General features: G+C 43.3%; 1 protein-coding gene across 3 annotated transcripts in view; it reads left to right on the top strand.

The window, feature by feature from the left end:
- Positions 1-26,765, top strand: part of LOC133342862 (glutamate receptor 2-like) — a 219,752-nt gene that overhangs the window by 77,806 nt on the left and 115,181 nt on the right. The window lies entirely within an intron of this gene.

The following is a 26,765-nucleotide window of genomic DNA, read 5'->3' as shown; positions in this document are numbered from 1 at the left end:
TTTTATTTCAGAGATTACGGATCCTCTAAATGAGATAAAACAGTAAATAGATTTTAGCATGAGATTAGACACCTACGTGAACTATCTGTTAATGCAAGAGACTCACTAATCGCCATTCATTGGCACGGGATTCCGTGAAAATTAGTAGTTTTTTCTTCCGTTTCAGCAATCATCTATAGAAACCTAATTAATTCCAGTGTAATTAGCGTTCAGTTGTTTTGTAATCAAGACACGCCACGTGACCTCGTGTGATTTATTGCACATTTTAATTATGATTGATGGCACTTGCGCTCAGGTCAACCGTGACGCTAAGCTCCGTTTTAATGGAATGAGTTCAGGAATGTCTGGGCCCAATGCGGATAAAGTGGATCGTCGGACTTTGATTAGATGGCATCTCTTGCAGTAATGCGTTAATTATCAAATCATTAATAAGGGACGAATGTCAGACTTTCGAATGCAAACTTGCGCAATCATTTGGGTTTTTTTCGTCGAGACCAAAATAATTTATTATCCCCACTTAATATCCGGTGATTGACCAGGTCGCGTTTTGACAGAGCACTTCCATCACCGTGTAACGGTTGTGAGTTATAATCTGTTGCCTGGGGTTCACGAATGAGTGCCACGTTGTGGGAGGTAGAATTTCCTCCACCTGATCAGGGCCACCAATTAAGATGAGCTCTGCTCGATGCTCGTTTCAGAAAGGATTGGGATGCACATCTTGTCGTTTAGATCGCCCTAAGCTATACAACCTATGAATGTCGCCTACAACTGAATGGACAATTCATTTGAAGAAGTAATGGAAGCATTCAACACACAATGGATTATATTAAAATGCCTGGTTATATGACAATTATTCTTTTGAGCTCCCCCAATTAACATTTGTTCCACCCCTCGCTCTTATGTTGTTAGTACCTCACTAGTCGAGGGGCTCCCCATGCCTTCCAGGCTGTGGGTGATAGATGGCCATACTTCACCACGCTGGTCAGTGTGGTTTGGTGAACATGGGTGGGGGGGGGAGATGATGCAGAACATAAATCTATTTTGCTGCACTGCCCTCTACTGCCCACAACGCTACTGCACCTGTTTTTAATGCAAGGTGGTCACCAAGGCAATCATTATCCATAGCTTTCAATACCTGACGAAATTTGGCACGTTACGTGTGGTTTGTTCGTAGGCGTTGCAATGGCATCACAGACGAGCATCAGCAATTGTTTTTGGATACATTACAATATAAGCTAAAGCCTTTTAATCCTTGGAGTTCAGTCATTATTTCTTTGTTCATATGAACATGACTCTAAGTGATAGAGAAATATTTTGACTCAAGTTGGAATTCCATCAATTTCCGAGAAAAAACTCCAACATCATCTGCCACGGACGTGGCCCAGAGAGCCACGGCGAACCCATCATCAGCATCTGACTGCAGACGGTTGCTTTAAATTACACCTTGCCTTAGCAGCGTTCCCGCCATGTATTTATCCTGCCTCAGGAGCTCTCTCGCTATATTTTTCACCTGATGACGATTGCTTGTGTTGCAATCGAAATGTCGTGATATTGTTATTATTTTATTATTTTTCTATCTACGTGACTTTACCGAAATACGCAAATAATTTAAATTACACCGTGGAGATTATACATGGCTGTATGTGTAGCCAATTACAAATGATTACTGATTACACATTTTTTCTTACTCGATTCTAGTTCAGCTGTGCTCGCAGCAGAATGTCATGAAAGTAAAGCAAAAGAAGTGTAATTTTTACCTTTCAAAGTAAGCAATGCATCTTCTCGTTTTAAAAATATGGCCCATGAAAGATAAAATCATAGACCTCCTATTCAATAGGCCTGTTGTTCACAGTGGATCGGGTGGGTACCTTTTCATATGCAATGCATAGTGTTCTTGCATCGCAATTAAACAGGACAGTATTGATTGTCACAGCTTGAATATGTCCACCGTAATTGAGTGACAAACGAAAGTAAATAACATGTTTGTTTGCAGCCATTGATGATTTGGTTGTGACTATCAACTTAATACATTTGACGACATATTTAGATCATAGGTAGCTAGCTGTCTGGATTTTAAGACAGAATCTCAGTGGTACCTCGTGCAGTACATGTCCACCACACACATGAGTATTCGTATACTCATGTTTCTCAGGCTTTGCCCTCTTTTGAACACGTTTTACAATGGCCTAAATTAATATGTGCATGCAGTTATGTACTGCAGGTTTCCCTCACTTGTGCGATTTCGCGTAAATGCAGCGGCAAACCTATGTCTACCCAAAATTCGCGATATGCGGTTTAAATTCACTTATATGCGGCTATACGGTCAGATGTGGGACAACATTGTGTACTGCGTGTGTGCACTGTGTGCTTACTCCACTCAGCAGGCAGGCTGTCTCGTGCGGTGCATTGTGGGTTGGGTGACCGTGCGAACCATGCTGCGCGATTTCACTTCATGGGCCCCTTTATTTGGAACGCATCTACGAGTACCGCATACAGCGAGGGAAAACCTGCCGTGCATTCTGGCAGCTGGTGGTCTCGTGATTGACACATTCATGATCGAGCCAGTTCACATGGTAATTTGACTCCAGCATCCTACGTGCCTATTCTGCCGGCTCACACCTGGTCTCATAAACTATATTGAATTAAATGTATAAAGCATTAATGAATGCTTGAGAAGTAATTGTATACGGACCTGCACACTGAGGAATGTTACAATTTGTGTTATAATTTTAAACTGTTTGCTCACAGCTGTCAATACAATTCAGACAGCCCGTCATCCAGAAAGTTATATTTTGCTGCTGGGAAAATATATTTGAGTGTCAATGAATGTATTACCATACACTTGACATTGTCACATTTAATTGAATCACTTTTAAATATTATGTTCTTGCCTTGAGCACATTCAGAGCTCTTGTTGGTGATTGTATAAGTTGATGCCGCCATACTTTCACCATAATATGCATTTGATATTTAGAATCATATATGCCTGACAATATTTTTGCGTTAAATAATGGGTTCCTAGTCTGATCCAGTTGTGTGTGCTGTATATTACCTACTAACAGGTATATCAGGTTAGCTGACAACAAGTATAGCACTTATTTAGTTGTGTGTTTTGTCTGCTATAAAGTGGAAATTAAAGACATCACTAATGTCATCAAAACCCCACAATTTTAAGATATCCAACCAAACTCAAATCACGCAAAAAAAAGTTCAAGAAAACACTAATCTAATGGTTCCTTGCTTACATCATTTGTCAGTGTCCCTTGCTAAAAGTATTGTTTTATCGTTAAAGGCCATAATCACCTGATTAAGCGAAGGACTGAGCATTGAGAATATTATATTTAAGATAACATTTGAGGTTTAGACTGCTCCCGAAGTGTAACGGTTCACACACTGGGCTTGCAATCCGGAGGATTCCAGTTTGATATCGCGGCGCAGCAGTTGGAACAAGAGGAACGTTTCTGAATGTCCCCCGCCTCCATCCACCACAATACAACGATCGGCAGGTCGCAGGTTGTGTGGTGGTTGTAAAGTGTGGTTACTCCCACCTCTTCCAAGACGACTGGCCAGTGTGCAAGAGCATGCCACATACAAACCTGGAGAGGCCCTCGAGAGCTCCCTCCAGCGGAGGCCCTACCACCGGTGAGTGAAATCAAGAGGGTATACGGCCTACTCTTCCACTTTTCCCGGACTTGTTGCAATAGGTGGAAGTACCCATGGTCTGCGGTGAACCCATTTATGCTGCTAGTTGAACAGAGAACAGAGTTTGGAGGGGGGGGGGGGGATTGATAAAAAAATAACTTGCACCGATGTTTCAACTGCCGCACCGGATGATCGAACCAGCAACCTTTGCGTTGCCATTGTGCTGTGCACTTAACCATTTCCACCGCACGGCAGCATCCCCGATTGGCTTTGTATGTACACTCTCCATTGTTTTGTGACGGGACCTGCCAGAGGGTCCATCGCTGCCGTGATTGGGAGGGGCGACGGATTAGAATGGGCTGAATGCTGAACATCCCCGCGGAGATGGAACGCTCCACAGATTAATGGTAACAGCTGTTGTGCTTCGTAAACATGTAAACATAATGCGGGATGCATGTAATTAATGATCGTGGCATAATGTCGACACCTGGTCTGCCTAACAACGGAAAACGATGCGCTCGCATGCGACAAAGGTGAATATGTTTATTGTGCAGCAACTGAGAACATTTTCAAGGGCATGTTGGAGCTATAAAGGTAGGAATTAATGTGGTGTAACTTTCCAAGTGCCACGGATATTATCTCATGTGCGGGCTGGAGTCATGACTGCTGTTAGAGAACTCCAGCCAAGTTTGGCAGTCGGCACTGAACATGTCGTGGTGATGTGGCCAAAATTACACTTGGCCGCATTTGGCTCCACTGTGCTGCTAAGTAACAGAGGCGTCACCTTAGCACTTGTGTCAGGCTAGGTGCACTTTGCGGTTATCAGGTCAAGTGTCGGAGGCTTGCTGGCAGGAGATGACTAACCGATGCATCACCTCTGTTCCCCGCTGTCAAACCTTCAAATTACAAGAAAACTCCAGCATGTATTATTTGAGCTCGATCTACAGATCATGGTTAGAGAACTTGAGTGAAAATCCTGGTCAGGTGTCCACTCAGCCTTTGTCCCTTCTGTGTTAGTAATATGAGTCTCCCTTTGTTGGAAGTCAATAGTTGTCATCCTACAGATAGACTGAAATGAGAATGTGGAATTAAATAATACAATTATAATGCAGATTTTCAGGTGGGGATTTACTGAGTTAATGAATTGAACAGTGATTTAGAATTAAAATCTTTACTCATATTGGAGAAATCGGAAGAGCAACACAGCTTTCTTTCGCAGATGTTCAATATTTGTGTATTTAGGTGAGAATTCAAGGGACGAGGAAAGTCTCATTTGCAGCAGTCAACTGAATTGATGCCAGCTCCTCAAGACCCCTGTTTGGAGTTGTGATTATGCACCGTAAATATGTTCGCGTAAAAGCGACTGTGGGAGGAGCCCGATGCATTTTGGTAAGCTCACTCGTAACTTGAGAGTGTAAAAAAGATCAGACTGGCCTCATACAATGAGCAAATCACAGCAGCAAAGAGACCTGGCCGCAAGCAGGCAGGACTCCTCGCAAGAAAATAAGGCAGATGTTGTTTTTAATGAGCTAAGCATCACGTGGTCCGATGCTGACGTATACATTTTTTTGGAAATGATCGATTAAAAAAAATCATTACTTTTGTCCAAACCCATTTGAATTATCCAATGCTTCAGGTCGAATTCTGCACACAAGCGCAGCTGCTCGAACAGTCTGCCTCTTGTCAATTATCTTCTAATCAATATTTCTACAACACTTTACCTTCTTGTGAATCGTCTTTGCTCATCCATACCCTTAAATATGTTTCTACCAAGAGTGTTAAATACCGCCAGCTTCTGCTGTAATTATTTTAAGGGCATCATGTTGGGCATACAAAACAAACGAAACAGTTTGATTTTAGAATGAATTTACAACCATTTGTCAATCCACTGCTTGTTAAAGCTCACCCCACACCATGTTGGTCATGGGGTTGTTTGACCATACTTCACCACACTGGTCAGTGTTGGTTGGTGAAGGGGAGGCCATGATCGCTGCGGTTATCACTTGTCACTGATGTTAGCCATAGCTGGGAATTGAACTCAGGTCGCTGGGTTTGCCAGGCAACATTCTAACCACTGCACTACCGCTCCCACCATATCATATATGTTTAGAATAGATAAAGTCATGGCTTATATTTAGATTTCAGTATTAAAGGTTCCTTCGTAAAAAAGTAAAAGTTGTTTTATTTGGAGCCAATGGTAAATTTAACACCAAGTCTTTCACCAACGATATTATGCATTTCGATTTAAAGCTTTCGTGACTGCAGGGATTCATCTTCTTGGTTCTTTCGGTAAAGTCACGTAGAAGGGAAGTAATAAAATAATAAAAATAAAACATAATAAAACAATTCTCACGACGTTTCGGCTACAACGCAAGCAGCCGTCTTCAGGTGAAGAATGAGACAATGCCAAGCTAGGAGCTTATATATAAGCTGCGTTGGAGGTGGAGGAAAGAGCGCCTTAACAAAAGAATGTGCATGTGAAGAGGAATTTAGCATATTCATGGAAATGCGTAGGAGGTGGGCGGGGGGGTTTCAAAGTCATATTATGCCCATGCATTATGCAGGATCAACAGCACCAAGGGGGGGGGGTGCAGGGATTAGCATTAACAAAGGAAAGGAATGTTAATGATATGTAGCTGCAGTTACTCAACCACCACGTAGAAAACTAAAGTATAAACTACATAAAAAACTAAAGTATAAATAGCATAGCACCATCAGTATACTTACTATACTCTACACTAAGCTGAGTTACTAACAGCAAGTAATACATTACAATTCTACGTCGTAAAAATTATATAATATGCTTCCATCTAAACTTTATTCTATTGCATCAACGAGCATATACCGTACTATATACTGCCAACATTAAATTATATACTGTATTGCTGTAAACCAACCTATATCTTATACATTTAATATAACACTATGTATTATTCTACCCACCCTAATGTGTGTCGAAATGGTTTATTACGTCCTTCCAATGATTGCTAAGCCAGAATCCATCTTCTCGGTTAAAATTGTCTCTGTGTTTGTATATGTGGATCGCCTCATGAACGAATCTCTCATGATAGCCAGATGGCTTGCAGAGAACCTCTGTCTTGGAGAAGTCAATGTCATGTGAGCCCACTGAATTGTAACAGTGATCTGCCACGGCTGAGGTGTTTGTCCTACCGTGTTTCAGGTCTGCCTTATGTTCACGGATGCGGTCCGAGACATGTCGTTTGGTTTCTCCAATGTAACTGCTACCACAGAGGCAACTTAGTTTGTAGACGCCAGGGTACTGTATGTCTGGAACCACATCTTTTACAGACGGGACCAGATCACGGATTTTATGTACTGTGTTGAATCGGACCTGGATCTTGTGTTTAATCAGGATTTTGGAGATCTTTTTTGTGACCCCAGCAATGTAGGGTAAGGTGATGGTCTTGAAAGGCTCCTCAACAGGATCCTTCTTGATGGTTGGAGTGATGGCTTTGCGGATTGTGTAGTCGGAGTAACCATTAGCCTTAAGAGCTTGGCGTACGTGTTTGAGTTCACTGGAAATGTGTTCATGGTCGGAGATGCATTGGGCTCTATGATATAGAGTCTTGATGAGGGAATTCTTCTGGGATGGATGGTGGTGGGAATCCGGTTTTAGATAAACAAGAAACCGGACCCACACATTGAAAAGCTAGATGTTAACAAAGTCGTAATTAATCGCAGTAACAGTCCTATTTCTGAAGGTTTGAAATCCGTTTTAGCTAAAGGACTAAACTTTGCAGTCACACCTAGACACATACCAGTTAATGATATAATTGCTCGAGTAGATGTAGCTCTCAAGGGCTTGAGTCACATCGCTGCAGACGTAGCAAGATCTGAAATCTCTGTAACCCTCAAAAACGCTAAGATGCCAGCTAGCAACATTAGCAAAGATGAGCGTTTTGAATTAGCTCAATTAAAAAAGAGGGATGACATTGTCATCCTCTCAGCCGACAAAGGCAATGCCACTGTCATCATGGACAAAATAGAATACAACAACAAAATTCAAGAACTACTCAACGATGGCAGCTATACAAAAATAAAAAGAGACCCCACCAACAGCCTCGTCTCCAAAACCAACAACATCATTTCTGCTTCAACCGCATTAATTGATCAGACCAAACAGTTCTCGTTGAAACCTTCTGCAGCCAGGCCACCAAGATTGTACGGCTTGCCAAAGATACATAAAGAAGATACACCTCTTCGTCCCATTGTCTCTACTATCAACTCCCCCACTTACAAACTGGCTCGTTTTTTGTCCGAAATCCTACGGCCTTTCACTGGAAAAACCACCTCTGCAGTACTAAACTCTACTGACCTGGTATCGACAATCAAGGGGATTGCCCTGTCCCCAGACGACCTGCTTGTCAGTTTTGATGTGGTTTCCTTGTTCACCAAGGTGCCTGTGCCTGACACCATCGCAATCATTGAAGACTTGGTTCATCAAGGACTGAATGCTGGGGTACCCCCCCTGGTGAGACACTGCTTAACCAATACATACTTCACCTAGAATGGAACCTTCTACAAGCAAATTGAGGGCACCCCAATGGGCTCCCCCCTATCTCCGGTTGTAGCCAACATCTTCATGGAGAAATTTGAGACGGACGCCATCCAGACTGCCACTCTACGCCCGACCTTATGGAAGAGGTACGTAGACGACACTTTTGTCATCTGGCCACATGGCCGGCCTGCTCTAGACCAATTTCTCGACCACATCAATTCCATACACCCAGCCATCAGATTCACCATGGAAGTCGAAAATGATGGCAAGCTACCCTTTTTGGATGTCCTAATCAAAAGGAGACCTGATGGTTCAATGAGCCACTCTGTCTACAGGAAAGCCACCCACACGGATGCTTATCTAAAACCGGATTCCCACCACCATCCATCCCAGAAGAATTCCCTCATCAAGACTCTATATCATAGAGCCCAATGCATCTCCGACCATGAACACATTTCCAGTGAACTCAAACACGTACGCCAAGCTCTTAAGGCTAATGGTTACTCCGACTACACAATCCGCAAAGCCATCACTCCAACCATCAAGAAGGATCCTGTTGAGGAGCCTTTCAAGACCATCACCTTACCCTACATTGCTGGGGTCACAAAAAAGATCTCCAAAATCCTGATTAAACACAAGATCCAGGTCCGATTCAACACAGTACATAAAATCCGTGATCTGGTCCCGTCTGTAAAAGATGTGGTTCCAGACATACAGTACCCTGGCGTCTACAAACTAAGTTGCCTCTGTGGTAGCAGTTACATTGGAGAAACCAAACGACATGTCTCGGACCGCATCCGTGAACATAAGGCAGACCTGAAACACGGTAGGACAAACACCTCAGCCGTGGCAGATCACTGTTACAATTCAGTGGGCTCACATGACATTGACTTCTCCAAGACAGAGGTTCTCTGCAAGCCATCTGGCTATCATGAGAGATTCGTTCATGAGGCGATCCACATATACAAACAAAGAGACAATTTTAACCGAGAAGATGGATTCTGGCTTAGCAATCATTGGAAGGACGTAATAAACCATTTCGACACACATTAGGGTGGGTAGAATAATACATAGTGTTATATTAAATGTATAAGATATAGGTTGGTTTACAGCAATACAGTATATAATTTAATGTTGGCAGTATATAGTACGGTATATGCTCGTTGATGCAATAGAATAAAGTTTAGATGGAAGCATATTATATAATTTTTACGACGTAGAATTGTAATGTATTACTTGCTGTTAGTAACTCAGCTTAGTGTAGAGTATAGTAAGTATACTGATGGTGCTATGCTATTTATACTTTAGTTTTTTATGTAGTTTATACTTTAGTTTTCTACGTGGTGGTTGAGTAACTGCAGCTACATATCATTAACATTCCTTTCCTTTGTTACTGCTAATCCCTGCACCCCCCCCCTTGGTGCTGTTGATCCTGCATAATGCATGGGCATAATATGACTTTGAAACCCCCCCGCCCACCTCCTACGCATTTTCCATGAATATGCTAAATTCCTCTTCACATGCACATTCTTTTGTTAAGGCGCTCTTTCCTCCACCTCCAACGCAGCTTATATATAAGCTCCTAGCTTGGCATTGTCTCATTCTTCACCTGAAGACGGCTGCTTGCGTTGTAGCCGAAACGTCGTGAGAATTGTTTTATTATGTTTTATTTTTATTATTTTATTACTTCCCTTCTACGTGACTTTACCGAAAGAACCAAGAAGATGAATCCCTGCAGTCACGAAAGCTTTAAATCGAAATTTAACCGCCTCTACGGGGAGGGTTTCCACATAACTTTGAGATCCTTCAACAAGCTCCGGGATAAGAAGGCTCAGCTAATCGAGTCTCTCACCTTTCTGAAGAGATGCCGCGACTCTAAGGTAATACCAAACGCATTTACACTAACATCTGCTGCTGTAACTTCTTCTAATGCGAAACGAATTCTGTCTAGAACTAGTTTAGCCCTTATCTCAGAGAAAATCAGACTTACGCGCACCGAACTAGATCAGTTAGACAAGACACTCTACAAATCACACTTATCTTTGAGTGTAACAATGTCCACATCGGATTGGGAACATGTGGAAAAAATGACTGCCTCTTCAGCTGCCGCTATGTCGACTAAATGTAAGGACAACTTGATTTCCAAATTCAACCGCCTCTCAAACAAGAAACCGGACCCACACATTGAAAAGCTAGATGTTAACAAAGTCGTAATTAATCGCAGTAACAGTCCTATTTCTGAAGGTTTGAAATCCGTTTTAGCTAAAGGACTAAACTTTGCAGTCACACCTAGACACATACCAGTTAATGATATAATTGCTCGAGTAGATGTAGCTCTCAAGGGCTTGAGTCACATCGCTGCAGACGTAGCAAGATCTGAAATCTCTGTAACCCTCAAAAACGCTAAGATGCCAGCTAGCAACATTAGCAAAGATGAGCGTTTTGAATTAGCTCAATTAAAAAAGAGGGATGACATTGTCATCCTCTCAGCCGACAAAGGCAATGCCACTGTCATCATGGACAAAATAGAATACAACAACAAAATTCAAGAACTACTCAACGATGGCAGCTATACAAAAATAAAAAGAGACCCCACCAACAGCCTCGTCTCCAAAACCAACAACATCATTTCTGCTTCAACCGCATTAATTGATCAGACCAAACAGTTCTCGTTGAAACCTTCTGCAGCCAGGCCACCAAGATTGTACGGCTTGCCAAAGATACATAAAGAAGATACACCTCTTCGTCCCATTGTCTCTACTATCAACTCCCCCACTTACAAACTGGCTCGTTTTTTGTCCGAAATCCTACGGCCTTTCACTGGAAAAACCACCTCTGCAGTACTAAACTCTACTGACCTGGTATCGACAATCAAGGGGATTGCCCTGTCCCCAGACGACCTGCTTGTCAGTTTTGATGTGGTTTCCTTGTTCACCAAGGTGCCTGTGCCTGACACCATCGCAATCATTGAAGACTTGGTTCATCAAGGACTGAATGCTGGGGTACCCCCCCTGGTGAGACACTGCTTAACCAATACATACTTCACCTGGAATGGAACCTTCTACAAGCAAATTGAGGGCACCCCAATGGGCTCCCCCCTATCTCCGGTTGTAGCCAACATCTTCATGGAGAAATTTGAGACGGACGCCATCCAGACTGCCACTCTACGCCCGACCTTATGGAAGAGGTACGTAGACGACACTTTTGTCATCTGGCCACATGGCCGGCCTGCTCTAGACCAATTTCTCGACCACATCAATTCCATACACCCAGCCATCAGATTCACCATGGAAGTCGAAAATGATGGCAAGCTACCCTTTTTGGATGTCCTAATCAAAAGGAGACCTGATGGTTCAATGAGCCACTCTGTCTACAGGAAAGCCACCCACACGGATGCTTATCTAAAACCGGATTCCCACCACCATCCATCCCAGAAGAATTCCCTCATCAAGACTCTATATCATAGAGCCCAATGCATCTCCGACCATGAACACATTTCCAGTGAACTCAAACACGTACGCCAAGCTCTTAAGGCTAATGGTTACTCCGACTACACAATCCGCAAAGCCATCACTCCAACCATCAAGAAGGATCCTGTTGAGGAGCCTTTCAAGACCATCACCTTACCCTACATTGCTGGGGTCACAAAAAAGATCTCCAAAATCCTGATTAAACACAAGATCCAGGTCCGATTCAACACAGTACATAAAATCCGTGATCTGGTCCCGTCTGTAAAAGATGTGGTTCCAGACATACAGTACCCTGGCGTCTACAAACTAAGTTTCCTCTGTGGTAGCAGTTACATTGGAGAAACCAAACGACATGTCTCGGACCGCATCCGTGAACATAAGGCAGACCTGAAACACGGTAGGACAAACACCTCAGCCGTGGCAGATCACTGTTACAATTCAGTGGGCTCACATGACATTGACTTCTCCAAGACAGAGGTTCTCTGCAAGCCATCTGGCTATCATGAGAGATTCGTTCATGAGGCGATCCACATATACAAACACAGAGACAATTTTAACCGAGAAGATGGATTCTGGCTTAGCAATCATTGGAAGGACGTAATAAACCATTTCGACACACATTAGGGTGGGTAGAATAATACATAGTGTTATATTAAATGTATAAGATATAGGTTGGTTTACAGCAATACAGTATATAATTTAATGTTGGCAGTATATAGTACGGTATATGCTCGTTGATGCAATAGAATAAAGTTTAGATGGAAGCATATTATATAATTTTTACGACGTAGAATTGTAATGTATTACTTGCTGTTAGTAACTCAGCTTAGTGTAGAGTATAGTAAGTATACTGATGGTGCTATGCTATTTATACTTTAGTTTTTTATGTAGTTTATACTTTAGTTTTCTACGTGGTGGTTGAGTAACTGCAGCTACATATCATTAACATTCCTTTCCTTTGTTACTGCTAATCCCTGCACCCCCCCCCCTTGGTGCTGTTGATCCTGCATAATGCATGGGCATAATATGACTTTGAAACCCCCCCGCCCACCTCCTACGCATTTTCCATGAATATGCTAAATTCCTCTTCACATGCACATTCTTTCGTTAAGGCGCTCTTTCCTCCACCTCCAACGCAGCTTATATATAAGCTCCTAGCTTGGCATTGTCTCATTCTTCACCTGAAGACGGCTGCTTGCGTTGTAGCCGAAACGTCGTGAGAATTGTTTTATTATGTTTTATTTTTATTATTTTATTACTTCCCTTCTACGTGACTTTACCGAAAGAACCAAGAAGATATTATGCATGATAACGTTTTTTGGGTTAGATTGCATTAATGGAATTTTGTCCTAAATCCACCTTCATCCGACACAGGCAATTAGTAAGGGGCGTCACGTGAAAAAAAAACATGCCAATTAGTTGCTACTTCAGCACACCGGTGTGATAGAGAGCAAACCCACAACATTTACAATTTGAGTATGATGTTTCACTGGTGATTACAACCAGCGTCATCAGGTGATTTCCATAATTCTGGAAATGGTGAATGTCCACCTTAAATTGTGTTCATTCGTATGGATTTTCTGTGGTGCACTGCAAGGTTCTGTAGTATTTGTCTAGGGAACAGGCCACACCCTGCCGGTGATGCTTGGAAAGTTGAACAATAACAGGCATTGCCTAAATGTTGATCGATTATTTTTTTGCTGCTAGACATGAACGTTATTCTATTTTGCGTTTTGATGCTGAAGCACATTTATTTTGTGTCATGTATGTATTTATTTACCTGGTTAATAACACAAACAAAAATTTCTGTGAGCTTACGGTTTGATTTGTTCAACCATGTGCTGACAAATGTGAGATAAAAATAGAGTCCAGAAACGGTCGGTATCATCGGATGCCCACAAACCATCCACTATTCCTCCTATCGTTTTGGACTCACCCAGTAGTCTTAATTTCGATATGATAGCCCCTCACATGATTAGTAGACCTTTGGATACTAGTGTCATATCCCAAATGGCATATTTGAAACTGACTTCAATTGACAAGATAACATTTGAAAGTGACTCTTCTTTGTTTGTCCCCAAGGGTGGCATTGTAACTTAACTAATATGGTCCTGTAAGGGTACTGCAGATTGCTATCAATGCATTTTGCAGCATGATTCTTCCCATACCAAACATGAAGTTGCATGTAAAAGTGCTGGCCGTTGATATATGCAAATAGTGTATTTGAATAACCCAAGGGTTTTTTTTATCCTTAAAATCATAAATCTTCTAACACAATTGTTTATCGTTTATGAGAGCCCAGGATGGCATGTTACAGGTAAGCAGAAGTCAAGTAAGATTTAACTAGGACTCACACTGTGTCTCTATATGCATCGGGAGCCTTGTATATGCTATCCACTAGACCACCTTGGCTTCATTATCCAACCTCACTGCCAGCCTCTGCTTTGTGTTTTTTTAACCCAGAGTACTGCATCGGCGGCAAGTAATTGCTGCACTCTGTCTTTGTCACCAATATGTACCCTCAGAGCTGATTGTGTCCGAATCAAGAGCAAACAACACGTAGGAAATAAATTATGTTGGATTTTATAATACACTAGTGGGAAGTACTCGGCATTGCCCGGGTCATATTTATATTTCAAACCTACTCTTAAAAATCTAACAACAGTGTATACTGTGGTGGTATCTGCTATGATTACATCAGTGCATACCGACTGTGGTGGTACCTGCTATGATAACAGCAGTGCTTAACGACTGTGGTGGTACCTGCTATGATTACAGCAGTGCATACCGACTGTGGTGGTACCTGCTATCACTACAGTAGTATATGCTGACTCTATAGCAGTATTTATCGACTCTATAGCACAAAATACTCACCTGACAGTGGCATGGTGAGGCCTAGTCCCGTGTGGCAGTACTTGCTATGATTACAACAGTGCATATCGACTGTGGTGGTACCTGCTATCACTACAGTAGTACTTGCTGACTCTATATCAGTATATATCGACTAGAAAGCACAAAGTACTCACCTGACCGAGTGGCATGGTGAGGCCTAGTCCTGTGCAGAGCCTTCTGCCTCGCCTAGATTGTGCAGATGGCCTAGGTGGCACGTTGACAAGCTGCTACCCCTGAACCTCCCCTCCAGCCACTATCTCCCCAGCCACTCTGCAGTAATATAATTTCCTATAGTGGTAGCATGTAGCGACTGTATAGTAGTAATAACTGCACACATCGGGGTGGGGGGGACATCACACAGTGAAGAATTTACCTGAGCGTTTGGTGTATTTTTATAGGATTTTTTACGCGAAATAAAATGTCCCCCTCACTCACTCCCACCAAAGACGCGTGAGTTGGTATGGTCGTGCACGTGTCATAAATAACTAAATAAAATGGAAGTGCTCAAAAATCGCACAGAATCGCTAATTAAACTAATTAAAAGTTGACAGATGTGAAAAAGGAATAGCGCTTGCTCACGGCGGGGCTTACGGCGTGGTACCTGGCTATTTTTATTTCACGTAAACCCCACCGATAGAGAGCCAAGTGAACGACCACACACAAACCCACACACAAACCCCGCCACAAACCCAAACACAAACCCTGCCACAAACCCACACCACCACAAACCCTCACACAATTTTTCCTTTTTTATATATATAGATTACTGCACGTCTCCTCTTCCAGTAAAGCCATCTCTCGGCTGTTGACTCCAATGCGACAGCATTCAACATTGCTGCAATTCATTCTTGCCTATGCTATAGTTATTTTCTCCAATGGATAGACTTGCCTCCACCATGGGAAAGTGGAAATTCCCACTATTGGCTTATAAATGTCCCATTCTATATTTCCTCAGCACATCCTATGAGCTAGAGATTTACTAAAATAGGGTGGCGCAGTGGTCAGTCCGTTGCACTATGTACCCAGTGACCTGAGTTTGATTCCCAGCCACGACTCACATTAGTGACAAGCAATATCTGGGCCGGTGCTGGGCTCCCTCCTTCACCACCCTCCACTGTTGAGTGTGGTGATGTACGACCAAACAACTCCACGACCAATAATGGCGTGGTCAAGATCCCTATCTAGCAGTGGATTGATAAAGGACTGTAAATTATTTTTTATTATACAAGAATACGTGATTTTAAGCTTTCGTGACTGCAGGAATCCATACTCTTTGGTCTTTTTGGTAAAACCACGTAGGTAGAAAAATAATAAAATAAAACAAAAAATATATATCACGACGTTTCGATCGCAACACAAGCGGTCGTCCTCAGGTGGAAAAAATAACCCAGCAGTCCTACCTCTTGTTGAGAGGTAGGACCTCTTGTTGTAACAGCTCTCTCGCTGGTTCAGCAGTTCTACTGCTGAATTATTTTTTCCGCCTGAGGACGACCACTTGTGTTGCGATTGAAATGTCGTGATATATTATTTTTGGTTTTATTTTATTATTGTTCTACCTACGTGACTTTAACGAAAGAACAAAAGAGTATAGAATAAGTGAATTGACGTGAAGTGACATTCGATTAATTATAATGAAATGTAACAAGGGCGTGTGAGTTTGTGCACACTTATAATAATGCAAGTCTCTAAACTTCTTGACTGTTCCACATTCACCAACGTAATTGATGATGATGGCTTGCCTGTACACGTAATGTTGCACATAAGAAAATGGCAGAGAGGGGGCAGCTGGTATTTGTTTATGTCGGCTGTGTCAGGTTTGTCAGCCTCGTTCCTCAAGCGTGAGCTAACCTTTAGGCTGCTGACAACGATTTAATGGCTCTTCTCACCACAGTAAATGGTTGCACCCACACAATCCAGACGGTCCATCTCACTTAATGAAGTGGCCCATGAGCCCTGCGCAGAGACAACTGCATACGCTTAATTTACGAGCACAGATTCCAACCAATCAATATCGCTGCAACGGAGTGTCAACATACGTGAGTAGGATTTGGCGCTCACCATTTAAATTGAGTCTGTGGGAAATCCAGGCACACAGTGATGGAAATGAGCCGGAACGCCATGGTGCGAGTGAAAATTTGAACCCCGTGACTATGTTCTGGAAGGAATCAAGATTCATCTTTTTTTTTACTCAGAGATAAGATTCCTAGACTAATAGAGAGACCCACAGACATGCACACAGACCCACAGACGCGCACAGAAACCCACAGACACGCTCAGAGACCCACAGGCACTCAGATAAACCCACATACATACACAGAAACCCACACACAGAGCGAAGCTCCTCCTCCTCAGATCGAATGGGGGTGGGGGAAATAATTTATGAGTTCCCCCAGTTATTTGCTTTGATTTCCAGCCCTGCTGGCACCGATTGGGCTGGCAGACAGTCACTACTCCACTTCGCATCTGTGCATTGCTAGGCACCCACCCACCTACCCATCGAGCAGCCTACCTACCAGTGACAGTTTTAGGAGGACAAAATGGTACCACTGTGGGTTTTTCAGTGTCACGTGAGGCATGGGTTGACTACATTCAATGCGATGGGAGTGCAGTCATCAGTGCCCACTCCATCGGATAGGCAGGGCCCTGTCGCGCCTCAAATGTGCAGTGGAAAGATATCATCACAGGTAGGCCTGGACTGACTATAGGGCAGAAGTCCCCGGGAAAATGCCCGGTGGGTTCGGTCCATTCCGAGGGCCGGTCTGTGTGGGGACATTTGCAATTGTGATCAGAGTAAAAAAAATGTAATTAAAATAATGTATTACTTCTAATGTGTACACTTCGTTGCTTATTTACGCTCTCAGTTATGTACGCTCTCAATCCCATATTCGGCAGTCCCGAAGATTATTTCTCACCGGTCCATTTGATTTTTGGACCCAACCCAAATGGGCCAATGAGATCGCACGGTAAAATCACGCGAATACATCACGTCTGAAATATAGATATTTAGTATACAGCTTTTTCACGCACAACCCATTTCACAAAAAAATTTCCAATTTCCCACAGCCCGAATTTGGGCCGGGGGGTGTTTAAAAATTGCTGTGCCGATGTTCGAGTCCCAGTCCGTCACTGATCACAGGCGTGCCTTCATCTCACCGTGCTTCACATCCACGCCTCACCACCGCGCTCCCTTTCATCGCTATTATTTAAGGAGCTTTCCATTCTCCCGAATCTTACGAGTCACCTGGGACCCCCCCCCCCCCCGTTCGTTTCATGAGTTATTCGCGTACCCCCCCCCCACCCTCGAGTACGGCCCATGCAGCCCACACTGCCAACTACCATCCACCTGAAAAGTCAATTGGGGGAGGGGGGGCACCATGGGGCCCCCCACTGAGGCCGCATCTTCCCACCTGCCCACCCCGACCCCCACTTGCATTTATTGTTTGTATATGTAACAACAAAATAGCCACTGTTATGTCCTTTTCTTAATCCAAGAAAACCTCACATAGATTCCATTTTCAGGAGGGCACTGCTTGAGATGTTTGGCCATTTCCTTTTTACATTATGTTTTGCATGCGGGAGAGGAGACTTAAATAAATTAAACACACAAGCACGCGCACTCGCGCCTCAACTGTGCAAATGGATATAAAGGAAGCTGCTTTGTAGTATTACCCTTTCGCACCAGGCTAATGTGTAATCAGTCAGCTTGGTATTTCGAGGGGTAATAAGGGGCAGGGATGGCCCAGATTAAAATAAAACAAATACAGATAGTGCAATAAATCTTGACTTAAAGCTTTCATAACTGCAGGAATTAATATTCTTTGGGTCTTTCGGTAGAGTCACCTAGATAGGTTCAAAGAAAATAACTAAAAACTACGTTTCGATCGCAACACAAGCGGTCATCATCAGGAAAAGGGGTTAGCTTCTAAAGGCAAACTGTTTATAAGGGTTTGAAATGGGCGTAGCCCAAGTGTCAGCAGCCAATGTTAATGTCAGTGGTGGGCAGCGACCGCGACGGTGGTGGGTTTTCCACCAATCAAATGGATACCAGGTAAAAATACATTTAAAAAATATATATTCAGTACAGCTGTGAAATACTGAAGCAGATGCAAATGGGCATTTTGTTCACGGTTGTGGGCTTAGTGATCACCAACCATCGTTGTTGCTAAATATCGTATCAACACTTTTGGAATTTGAATATAAAAAATTCGTAGGGGCTTGAGTCTTACAGCAAATTAGCAGTTGATTTGCAGTTGAAATAACATTGTTTGAAGTTGCGATATTTATAAAACGTGTGAAACTTGTGAGATGCTGGCATCAAAAATGTCTCAATTCCTGTTCCCAATCAAACTCTAGAGAATGATTTGTTCAAATCACAGCAATGCCAGAACGAAAGCATGACCTGGTTCTCTGTTCAATTTGGATGTCTATCATCTATCCCATTTCGAATCTGATTGTGGAAATTCATTGGTGGTGTAAATAAAGTCAGACTTCTGAAAGATTATTAACAAGACTCTCACCAAAGGGAGCACTTTAATAGCTATAACATACATTTTTTGCAAACACGTTCAGTTTTAGAACCATTTCTTATGAAAGTCACTGAATGTTGGGCGCAAAAGAAGGATTGCGAAAAGGGGTATAAATGCAGCACCTAGGTCAATCTGCTCAAGCAAATCATATCAAGGGTAGTGTTTATTGAGCATGATTTTATTGACTCTACCCAGTAGAATCACTCATAATCCATCAGCAGAATATGGAACATGTTTGATTTGACTAATGAAGGTAATATCCGATTGTTTGTATTAATAAATCAATTTTCATCATTTAATAAATTCACTAGGTGAGGGGGCTGGTGAAATCCAAGTTCGCGTTAAGAAGGGATTCCAGAAAATATATCCAGTACTGTGCTGTGTAATCAAAACAATAGATGGTTGGTTAATTTATTTAACCTGGATGAGAGTCCATTGAAATTCGAAATCACTTTTCTGAGCAAGATCTATTAAATTCCTGTTAGCTAGCAACCGCTATATTGGCAAGTTGCAGTGGAATATATTTGGATGTGTGATGTGTGTGCTCTAACGCGGGTACGCAATGGTTTACACTGACATAAGACGTCACAAGGTGATCATTGGAAATATACAGCAAGCAATACACTTTATTAACACCATGCATAGTAATCAAACTGGTGACCGGTTTTCCATGTAGCTTTCTGCCATTGCCCTTTGCGGTTCTCTCTAATGTTATTTTACTTCGGATTGTTGCCGCGTGTTGTTCGGTACGATGTCCTGTGTTTCGCTCCACATCGCGGGAGCCTTTTTTTTCATGAACCGAATCCTACCGAATCCAAACACAAACTCAAAAACAGTTGACTTGTTCAGCGGTCGGCATGCTGACCGGCAAAGCAAATGTAGTTTCGCAACCAATATTATCCATAAGAGGTTTTTGGGTTAGATCGTCTAAAGAGAAATACAACTCTGGCTGTCCGCCTGATGATGCTGGTTGCAATTACTGGTGAAACGTTGTACTCGAATTGTAAATGTTGTGTGTTTACTCTCCAACACACCGGTGTGTTGAACTAGTAATGACTTGGCATGTTTTGTTTTCGTGAAAAACCTTACTTATTAGTTGTGTCGGGTGGTGGCAGGTTTAACCACACATTTCTATTTACTTGACTTTACCCAAAAACCTCTATTATGGACAAAGCAATGATGCACTTTGCCCGCGCATTGCATTCTATGGGTGGCTTGACTCACAACCGAAAACTTGCAAATCCGGGGGTTAAACGTGCCCGCATATCCCTGCTGGGTCGACGATATAAATATCACTCTGAGAGAATAGGGGAAATCGCCTCCCGTCCAGAGAATACGTCGTTTCTACCGCTGGCCCAGAGGGGTCAGTTAGTGATGACACCAGCCCGGTTGCTCACAGGAGCACTTTGACTTACTGGTGCTGCAGGGATTTGTATTACTCATGCACACACAAGGGGCGGTCAGAGCGCATTGCATTGAATACTAAATCGCAGCCGGCACAAACAATATCCCTAATGGTAATATCCCTTTGCTGTGCAATATACGGGAGCCATCCCAACCGTACACATACCCCAACTGACAGCTTTTTAATTGCTTTATTTTTTCGGAATCCATCCTTAAAATGTAATCTATTATATACCGCGTTTATTTTTACTTTTGTTTGTTGCATGTGTTTGTATCGCCCATCTGCAGGGAGCGGTGGTGCAGTGTTAGTGCGCTGCACTACGAATAAGGCGACCAGAGTTCGATTCCCGCTCAGGGCCAACACCAGTGACGATTATCTGAACTGGTCATGGGCCTCCCCTAGGTTGACTCAGCCTAAAAGTAATACAAGGTGCGAGGTGTAAACATCGCCACTGGTGAGAAAAATGCGGCCGGGCGCGATGATGGCCACCCACCCACTCGTGTGTCGTGCCGGCCTTCATAGGTGCTCACTAACAGCACTTGCCCCAAAAGTCTGTTAAGGCTATACGGGGGATCGTTGCCTTCTTGTTGTTGTGCGTGTGGAAAGTAGTGGCACAGTCGTCACCACACTGTTAACCACCTAACCAGTTAGCTGAGTTAAATTGCTAGCCATGGCTAACAATCACCGGCAATTGATACCTCTGAACCTGTCCCGGAGCTCCCATCGGTAGACTCATCCTTGTGCAGTGCGTAAACATCAGCACTGGGGACGCAAAGGCAGCCAGCAAGTTTATGGCCACACACCGCTCACAAGTGAGCCGCGTCCACACGAACTGGATGCTCACTGACAGGTGCTCCGCTCACAGTGAGCTTGCGAGGGTCAGGGCTCTTTCACAGACGATAACCAAGGGTGCTGCAAAGGTAAAGGGAGCATTCCACGTTGGGTATCGTCCAAGATCACCCTATTGTGTCTGCGGTGCCAATTTTTCTTTTTACAAATTCTCGCGGACTGTACTTTCCCAGGCAAACTGAGACTTTGTATCTTGGTGTTTATTTTCCCCTCTGCACATTGCTATCTTCAAATCGAATCAGGTTCAATTCCTGACCAAGCAAACCGACAGCGGTTGCGATGTGAATCTAAACTAAACTATTTTTTTTATTTTATCAGGTAAGGCCAATTCACCTAAATAGCTCTTCTTTCAGAAGCCACCTAGCGACAAATGATCGCTCAATGAAGTGGATTATCACATTGAAATGTATTGCAGCCAAATACTCTAAATGCATGTTTCTAAATGTCGAGGGTAAAAATCGAGGACCTGGAGAAAATCCACACTATACAGGTATCAGGGTCAGGATCGAACCCAGGCGAGGTAGTTGACATCTCTCCACCGCGGAATCTGATTTTGGCTAGGTTGGCTCAGGATAAATTGAGTATCTATTGAATTGTGCTGATGATGTCTGGAGTGGGAATACAAAGGCAGGTAAGTGTGATGTTGAAGACATATCCTATGTTAGCCTTAATATATACTTGCTGGCATCTCTCATGCTAAATGGGAAATTCTTATGTTTGTACGTGTGAAACAATGCACCGGGATGTTTGTAAGCACGGCAATTTCTGCGTAACATTCTTTATTCGTACCGTTCCAATAACGCTCCGTGGCCGAACTACTTATAAAACACACGCATGTATCGTTTAAAATTCAGTGCAAACCTGACCGTGACCACCACCCAGAGGAGAGGAACACAAATATTATTCATGTCAACTTTTGTCTCCTGTGTCCATTTCGACTGTTGCAACCATGTCGGTGAATTGGGACGTCAACTGAGCAGACAGATTGTTACTCAGAATGTATCTTAGATCACAACACAAGTTGTTTATTGTGCCACACGGGAGAGCGGGGGAGGGGTGATTTTCATACAAGTTGCACTTCCCTGTTGTTTGATCGTGTTGTATTTTGTCATCCATACAACCGTGTGTGAAGCCACTTGTCCCCCAGTGTGCCTGCACTTAAGTCAGGGCACTTCTTGCCTTTGCTCCTTCCACTTGGCAGAAACATATGTGGCCTTTAAAAACAAACAAAACAAAAACCCCTCTGAGTATAAATCTATATTTGCATTTGGTTTGAGAAGCCACCATGGATACAAAGAAAATCAAATGGTTAATGGGCTGCAGCTGGTAATTATTTAGATTCACTATTCCTAGTGGTTTAGAAAAATGCTAATCCAACGTGGCGCTAATGTTAAAATTCATGAATGTAAAAATAATGGCCACACTTCTACTATGAGGATGATGGCGTGGTATAATGGTTAGCACACTGGACTTGCAATGGTGGCGAGATATTAACTACCTCGCCTGGTATGCAGGAGGTTGTGGTTTCGATCCCGACCCTGACGCCTATATATTTGGAGTATCCATGGTCGCTTGTATCTTTCTCCGGGTCCTCCGGTTTTTTTCTCTACATTTAGAAACACGCGTTTGGATTATTTGGCTGCTATGAATTTCCACGTGATAAGCCACTTCGTTGAGCTATCATCTGTGGCCAGGTCGCTTCTGAAAAAGAGATATATAGTTCAGTGGGCCTTACCTGGAAAAATAAAAAAAAAATAGTTGTTTAATTTAGCAATGAAGAGGTCACTGGTCCAATCGCTCCACACAAATAGTTGATACAACTGATACTTTCTGAAAGTTAGTTGAATGGCAGATGGTAGGATCAAATATGGGTACTCCCACCTGTTCCAAGACGTCTGGGAAGCATGGCAGAGTCCGGTATTATACTCTCTAGAATGGCTTTCCATCTCGTTGAGGCCCCCACCACCAGCAATGGAATGAGAAAGCAACTGCAGGGCTGCGCGTTTACCTTCCACTGTGAATCATGTGCACTGAATGTTGATGGCTGCAAATCTTGTTTGCTGGCACAAGCGCCAAGGCAGGTTGCAAGGGTTGTACGGTTGACCCCTGCTTTTGTGGCTGACCTCTACTCAGCAATGCAACAAGCCGTTGTCAGTGTGCCATACACTGCAGAGTTACATTATAATATCTTGCAACATCAACTGCCACATTGTGCCAATGTCAATTACATTTTATTTTATCCTAAAACGTTATCTTCATTTTCTTTGAACAGTGGTATCTGAACCGGTCCTAGGCCTCCATAGGTCGACTCGACCGCAAATGAGTACCCAGTGCAGTGTGTAAACATGAGCACCGATGAGACAAAGGTGGACTGGAGCGGCTGGACACTCCGTGGTGTTGTGCACCATGCCAGCCGCAATAGGCACTCGCTGACAGCACGTACCCTAACAGTCTCTAAGGATTCTAGATTTGAAGCTTTCGTGACTGCAAGGATTCATACTCGTTGGTTTTTTCGGTAAAGTCACGTAGGTAAAAAATAAAATAAAATTAATTAAAACAACTAAATTAAATTACGCCAAAAGGCGTACAGCTCAAAGACAATGTACTATAAGAGTAATGAAAGCTCTGGGTGAGCATCTACATCATGGGATCTCCTTTGCTAGTACCAAAATATAAGAATAGGTTTTTCTCCTTTTTTCTGGCAACAAAACTGAAAGCTTTTACAAGGAATGAGCTGTACGCCTTTTGGCGTCCTCTGGTCTAACACCGTTAGAGACGAAGCTCAAAAGAAAGCTGTCGCTGGTGTGGACCAATCAGTTTCAAGGACAATGCATATATTTTCAGAGTATGTTTTTTGTTTGCATTCTGACCACAGGTATTGTGGTTAATGCAGACATGATTCCGCATAAAAATGTTTCAGTGGCCAGGCATGTTTCTTTGATCACGGCTGCTGAGCACAGGTCCAAAGCGCCAAGGTTGTAACAAATTGGGAAAAGAGACGATAGGAGGGAATTTCTAAGTTGAGTAATGTGAGCAGAAAGAGAAGTGTGACCTATACCGGTGGTTAGTCGCCTACTTATCGCTCTTGTATTGCTACTGCCATGCTTGCTATTCTAATCAACTACCTTAGTAGTTGGCGCTCATTACCAGCACTTTCTTCTTTTATCCATGAAGTGTAAACAGGGGATATGTGTCTCTTTGTGTGTGCACGTGTTTTTGTGCGTGTGTGAAGAGCGGTACTGGTGTATCGTTAGCACACTGCGCTACGAACCTGGTGCCCCTAGTTCGGTTCCACTCACGGCCAACAGCCGTGGTGATTATCGGAACCGGTCTTGGGCCCTCCTAGGTCGACTCTGCCTCAAATGAGTACCTGGTACGGTGTGTAAACATTGCCACTGAGGAAGACGAATGCGGCCGGGAGTGATGCTGGTCACCTCACGCCCTCGTGTGCCGTGCTGGCGTTTATAGGTGCTCGTTTACAGCACTTGCCATAACAGTTTGTTAAGGCTATACGGGGGATTTTTGTATTTTGTATTTGTCTTGTGTGTGGGTGTTTGTGCACTTTTTTGTATGCATGCATGTGAGCGTTCTAAAATCTGATATCGATTTAAGACAAAGCTTGGAAAGTGGTGTAGAATGTTCTGATGACACTGGATAAATGTTCTGGCTCATATGTCAAACGTATTTGTTTTCATGAAATTAAAACGGAGTAATACATTCTGCTTGTAGGCGACTAGTGAAGATAGTGATTCATCATTTAAGCTCCATCAGCACGTCTGCCAAACATGAAAAAGCAACACAGCAAGATTCAGCCACAACAACAGCAGCGATGAGTATAACATATAACATATAATTACGATTATTCACGTTCACCCAGGAAAGCCTCGCTGATGTCCCTGCGTCGAGATGTCTCCTAAAGTCGTGTTTTGCATGCGGGATGAAACCAGAGTGGCCAGAGAATAGCCACCCTTACAAGGGAACACTTGCTGGACTGCCTTCTGATATTAACAATATATTTGGGAGTTTCATACATTTTCATTACCCACCAACCCTTACCTTGAGGTGTTAACCCGTTCACTGGATATGTTTATTCAGAATTTATGTACTTAAACAGAGACATAATGCATGACCTAAATTCATGACAGCAATTTACAGACTCATATTGTACGTTACCTTTATTTTTGTATCATTACTGTCACAAGCATTACCATTGTAAAATATTCATCATAACAATAATTATATTAAGTACAGCCCTTTGCCAATCCACTGGCGTATGACAGCCTCCTCCAGTCACGCCTGTCCGATTAGCACGGTTGGCTACGTGCGGTGCGACAGAAGTTCAACATGCATACATTCAGACAAGGGTGCTATTTGACCACACTTCACCACACTGGCAAGCGCCGGTTCGCAAAGTGGGGCCGTATGCATTTATGTTGAATTTTATTCGCACCGTACGTAACCAACCATGCTACTGCGAGGTGCGGGGGAAAGGACAACAGACTAAACACAACAAGCCGTTCTAAAGATATTCGTTTTCAATTCAGTACAGTGGTGTAGTATATAGTAAAGTATAGTGTATAGCAGTGTATAGTGTATCGTATAGTAGTATATAGTGTAGCACGTAGTGTAGTGTATAGTGTAGTATGTAGTGTGTATGTGTAGTGTATGTTAAACTTTTTTCGCACTGTACGTAGCCAACCATGCTAATCCGAGGTGCGGGCCAGTACAGATTCGGATATCGCTCACCACCGACGTTAGCACTGGCCAGGAATCGAACCCAGATCTCACATGGTTCACAGTGCAGCATGCTGACAACTGCGCCACTACCCCTACAGGATAAGTCATTTTTTCACAGAAATATGGTGGACCAATCTTGTGGATTCCCGTGTCTTGCACGGTTGTCCGCAGACAATAAGAGGTTTTTTTTTGCAGACCCTACAGCTGTGGCACATGATATGAGTCATGGATAAGTGGAATTATTCCGTGTCCCATTATTATTCTGAACGATAATCGCTTTCACTGGTAACCTGGTGTAGGATGTTAGTGTGAGACGAGCGGACTAACCTGTCAAATCACGTTCGTCCCACCCACGCTGGGTGAAACGCCGGCCCGTGGTGCCACCTCCATTTCTAGCACACGGTCCACACAGCTCTACTAACCCCCTCCCATCCACTGCGAGCTAGTTGGTAGCAACTACACGGTCCCGTGGCAGGGAGCAGTCTCTCCGGACAACAACCGCGGGCGGTGGCCTGCCTGTCACGCGATGTGTATACGTTAAACTTATTTCGCCCCATAAATAGCCAACCATGCTAAACGTAGATGCGATACCCGTGATGCCTTCTTGAAGGCGAGATGTCAACTACCTCGCTGGTAGCCCTCACCAGCCTTGCTCTGCGTGTGCTCGCCACATTGCGAGGCAGGACTGTGGCCTATTGCTCACCAACTGCAGTTAAAAATACAAT

Source organism: Lethenteron reissneri, chromosome 16, assembly GCF_015708825.2.
Source record: "Lethenteron reissneri isolate LAM-NWPU_2019-01 chromosome 16, ASM1570882v1, whole genome shotgun sequence".
Taxonomy (NCBI): Eukaryota; Metazoa; Chordata; class Hyperoartia; order Petromyzontiformes; family Petromyzontidae; genus Lethenteron; species Lethenteron reissneri.
This window is presented reverse-complemented; position numbering and strand designations above follow the sequence as displayed.